The sequence below is a fragment of the Strigops habroptila genome, chromosome 6 (assembly GCF_004027225.2).
Source record: "Strigops habroptila isolate Jane chromosome 6, bStrHab1.2.pri, whole genome shotgun sequence".
Classification (NCBI taxonomy): Eukaryota; Metazoa; Chordata; class Aves; order Psittaciformes; family Psittacidae; genus Strigops; species Strigops habroptila.
Genome location: NC_044282.2, coordinates 45,954,608 through 45,959,610, shown reverse-complemented (window position 1 = coordinate 45,959,610; position 5,003 = coordinate 45,954,608). Strand labels below are relative to the sequence as shown.

The 5,003-nt window shown below is 43.9% G+C and overlaps 1 long non-coding RNA gene across 1 annotated transcript; it reads right to left on the bottom strand.

Moving 5' to 3' along the window:
• Window positions 1-2,561: 2,561 nt before the first annotated feature.
• Window positions 2,562-4,611, bottom strand: LOC115609608. The gene is made up of 2 exons (XR_003991918.1): window positions 4,576-4,611; window positions 2,562-3,328 (listed from the first exon to the last, which is right to left on the bottom strand). It is a non-coding gene; the product is annotated as an uncharacterized LOC115609608 (long non-coding RNA).
• Between the last annotated feature and the right edge of the window lie 392 nt (window positions 4,612-5,003).

The following is a 5,003-nucleotide window of genomic DNA, read 5'->3' as shown; positions in this document are numbered from 1 at the left end:
TTCTTTAATCCAAAGCTACTTAGTCAGACTAACAGAACAGCAAAGCAAGGCAGACCAAACCAATGTTCCCTATCTCATGTCTTTGTAAGAATTAAAAGTCTGCAAGAGGTTGTGCGCCACAGGCAGGATAATAATGTGTATAATCACTCCCTTGCTTCCCATTTCTGTGGCATTTCTGCCCCATTTTTGTCAACAGTGTCAAAAAAGACTGCACTATTACTTTAATTTACATTTATAGCAAATGTGAGGTTTGTCACTGGCTGCTGAAACGCAGGCAGATCTGGGGGAGGAGCAGTAGGAATACATGAATGCTGGCCTTTGCACACCCAGCAAGAGCATCCCCTGCTTCATGTGTTAGAAACTTTCGCTGGACAGTTTGACGGCCACAAGAGGTCAGGATTTTGGTTTCAATGCTCAGAAGACATGAAGCTCCAAATATTTCCACGCAGATTCAGAAACTTAGCCTGTTCCTTGGTAGATAAAACTTGTTTTTCTGAGGCTTTGGAGTGTGACTGTTGTGTAAGACCCGGAGGTTAGCCCATGACACACTGCTGGCTGGTGGCCATCAGCCTCTGCCACACAGTCCTGAACGTGGCCAGCCTCTGGAGCATCCATCCCTGCTCACCTGTGGGCAGCCCATTCTGGAGGACAGGCATTTGCTAACACAGATGAAGGCGGCTGTCTGTCAGTCATCTTCAGGGCAGAGGACATGCCAAAGCCTGTTTCTTTTATTATGACCCCAGCAAATTTAGCAATTTGACAACTTACTAATTTGCTAGTACAGACCTAGTTTTAAGACATGATCCTGCAAAGATCCTGGTGCTACAGTCCTCAGAACATCCGGGGTGTTAGACCAGTAAAGCACACACACAGAAACTTAATTCTGAGCTTCTTAATAGTTCTGTGAATTCAGTGAATCCAGCCTTCACTGAACAATAAATGCTGTTTGTAAAGTTCAGGTGTTTCTTGAAGGACAAAATAACACATATATTGGCCTCAATTAGGCCTTGCGTACATTTTAGTTATTAAGAAAAGTCTCCAAGGGTTTTAGAGACAGACTTCTATAAGAATTTAATTTAATTTAATTTAATTTAATTTAATTTAATTTAATTTTATTTTATTTTATTTTATTTTACCCACCATAGTATTTCAAGCACCTTATTATCATTTTTAACTTCATTTGCTTCCATTTTTTTTGGTCTAGAGGGGAATAGATACTTAAATAAAATGGTATTCAGTTGCCTAAACATAGACATCCACAGCCAGTTTGTGTCCCTAAGGTATCTGTGATGCCTGCGTGGGGCTGCCAGATATGACACGAGACATTTGGTTGAGCTGTTGATCTGCAGAGTGGCAGCTGGAGGCCTGCAGGGATACCATATGGTGCCTAAAATGGCAGTATTCACCCATTTAAGCAGTGAGAGGGTTAGAAAGCAGCAGTGCTGCTTCTTTGGGCTGTGTATACATTAGCAGGTGGCCTGGAACAAGTAGGGCAAATCTGCAGCACAGAGGAGCCCGCGCAGGGCACTCTCAAGTGCCCTCTGTGTACTTCAGAGATTTATTTCATACCAGCTCTAATCTGATCACATTGACTGGTCTCGTGTTAGCGGCTGTAGTGCAGTAAGTGTGCTCCTACACAAGATCTTTTGGGTTAGCTTTGTCTGGATGGAGTCCAGTTCACAGATGCCAGGACTGCTCCATAATGTAAAGCAAACTGCAGTGAGGAGGGGTGGTCAGGAGGAACACTCCAAAAGTACATTCTAATCCAAGCTGAAATGCTAATGAGGATGTATTACATAGACGTAATGTGGGAGCAATATGTACCTCTTTGAAAAGTTTTCTTGGAGCCAAAACAGATTTTGGGTCCAGTTTCCTCAGTGTCCTGATTGAGAGCTAGCCTGGGACATGCTCTTTTTGGCCCATATTCCCACATTGCCTGCAGGGGTTAACTGCAGGATGGGAGCCAGGAAGAGTGGATTTTAGTGCATACTTGGCCGTATCCTGCTGTAGCATGGGATGTAGCCACAGTGCTCACCCAGTGTTTGAGTAGTAATTGCTGCTGTCAGCTGGAGAGGTGAGGAAGCAACTTGTAAGCAAATACCAAATTTCAGCAGTGAAAGGTAAGGCTGGTGTTCAACCTTTCCTCTCCCAAAATTAAAAGTTTGCAAAACAAAGAGTAATTCCCTGAAGTCAGATGCTAGGAGGTGACACACAGGCTCTTTCAGAAGACATGAAATGTCTATCTCTATTACAGATACAGTTTCCTAGTCACGATTTTTACCTTTATTTTCAGTACAGATAACAAGCAGCTTTATATACAAACTGGCATTCACTGTGCAAAGTGCCTGAACTAACACATGACAGCTAGAGAGGCCAGGTCTTCACCAGTTTTCTTCGCTGTTACTTATTTTGTGTCTTTTCCCCATAGCATTTACGATCTTCTAGAAATTTGCCTAAAAATGTGCATGCTGCCTCTACTATCAGTTCCTGACAGTTTCAGAGGCAAGATAGTCAGGACACTCTATGGGACTTTGAGACTTTGATGGAAGGAAAAATATCTCTCATCAAGCCCAGGATAAACAAAGGCCCCAAAGAGTTTTCATTTTTCTTTCCTTTTTTTCTTTTTTTTTTTTTTTTTAGGAATGAATAATTGCTACATGTCTGTTAAAATTCACTAGCTTTCTGAGTCCCAGTTCCCCTATTTTCTTCATATGAATATTTGAAGAAACACATAGAACTGAATTGTTGCTGCAGGGGGTTGCACTGACTTTGATCTTTTAAATGGAAAGTTATGTTCAATAAAATTAAATCAGCTCTTTTGTAAAGACAAAGATCATCACCCTCTGGCTTAATTTAACTAAACAGATGTAGGGTTTATGTAAATATGCAGTCATTGCAATGAGAAACAAAAGGTAGAATACCCTGCCATTAGGGTAAAAATACATTTTGTGCTACCAGCTGGTCAGTCATGACCTTTTATTCAGCCATAGAGACCGTGCATATCATGTGCTTTAAAGCAGGGGAAATATGATGAAAAATGCCATGTCTGCAAACCTACTGGTTATGTAAAGAGCCAGCCAGATAAAGCCCCAGTTTAAGCATGTGGCAGGTAGGGAATGAGCTCCAGTGGGGTAATTTACTGTCTCTGCTCTTCTCCCCGTTCCTGGGGCCAGCTGTACAGGTGAAAGTTTAGTGCAGTCTGTGTACTTGCTTGGGCTTCCAGTTTCCTTTCGCAAAAGATGCTGTAATCTCTCTCATCTTCTCTTCCAAAGAAGTTCTTTGGGCAGTTCTTTTCAGGGCAAAACAAAAGAGCAGCTGCAGAACTGTCCTGGAGAAGAGGAACAAAATGGTCTGCAGCCACTCATACACGCAAATTCACCAGCCAGAACAGCCCCTGATCACAGACCCCCAGGACATCGCCTGTGCCCCAGAAATCTGATCAAACAAAATTGCAGGAGGCTGCAGAAAGCCCCTTGAGGAGGGCAAAGCAAGACAGGAAAAGTCTTCCAACACAAACAAAACAACCTGGGAGCTGCTCCAAGTTTGCAGCCCACTGGGCAGAGGGGAAATCTGAGGCAGGGGAATCAGTGGGGGCTGTGCTCAGCTTGTACTGTAGTAAAGAATGAGACAGGAAAAAATGGAGGATATTCAACAAAAGGCAGGCTCAGAGGAACACTCATTTCCCTCCTGAAAGGTCATGCCACAAAAGGCACTGCAAATATTCTATACAAAATCAGCAATGGAAAAAAAAAAAAAGACAAAAATGCAAAGGGTAGAGGCATTTCTGTTTTCAAAAATCATCATCTATGATAGAATCACACCAATGCAAGATTGCAAGGTTGCAAAGTTGCAAAGATGCAAGGATGCTGGACTGGATGCACCCCATCCTGAACTATGCATATGTGTACGTGTGCATGTGTGTGTATGTGTGCACATCCATGCAGGGGGAAGGCATAGGAAATTAAATCTGGCTCTGAATACAGAGCTTAGTTATATGACATGATTGGATTTCTTTTTTTTTTTTTCCCAAATGCTTGGAAGTTTCATGTGCATCCCTAAGGAATAGCAGCCGTGGGTCAGCGGATCCCAGAAGTCCACCCAGGCTGTTTTCATAGGTTCAGCAGTGGGTAGAAATGACCCATGCATAACCTGATACATGTAAGGGATACTTCGGTGGGTATGGAACAATGCTGCACATAGGTTGTTTTGCCTTCCTAGATCTGAACGCAACTTAGCAGAATTCTAACCCCACTACATACCATACTCAGCCTGCACTGTGCTCCCTTAGTAGAGTGACTTCTCTCACAAAGGAAAGATAAGGGTAGTGATTTCCTAATTGTCGTGGTTTGAGCCCAGCCGGTAACTCAGAACCACACAGCTGCTCGCTCACTCCCCTCCCCCCCCCTTCTTCCTCCCCCCGCTCCCGGAGGGATGGGGAGGAGAATGGGAAGAATGTAACTCCCACAGGTTGAGATAAGAGCAGTCCCGCAACTAAGGTATAACACAAAACCACTACTGCTACCACCAACGATAACAATTAGTGAAATAACAAGGGGAGAGGATACAATTGCTCACCACCCGCCGACCGATACCCAGCCCGACCCGAGCAGTGATCAGGGCCTTCCGGGTAACTCCCCCCGGTTTATATACTGGGCATGACGTGCTGTGGTATGGAATACCCCTTTGGCTAGTTTGGGTCAGGTGTCCTGTCTCTGCTTCCTCCCGGCTTCCCCTCCTCCCTGGCAAAGCATGAGACTGAGAAAGTCCTTGGTTGGAATAAACATTACTTAGCAACAACTAAAAACATCGGTGTTATCAGCGTTGTTCCCAGGCTGAAAGTTAAAAAACACAGCACTGCACCAGCTACTAAGCAGGAGAAAAATGACTGCTATAGCTGAACCCAGGACACTAATCTTTTCCCCACAGGGCTACAAGAGCAAGAACACTCTTATTTTAGCCTGACTTACCAGAGTAAAGAGACAAGGGATTGAACCTCTGAAGGC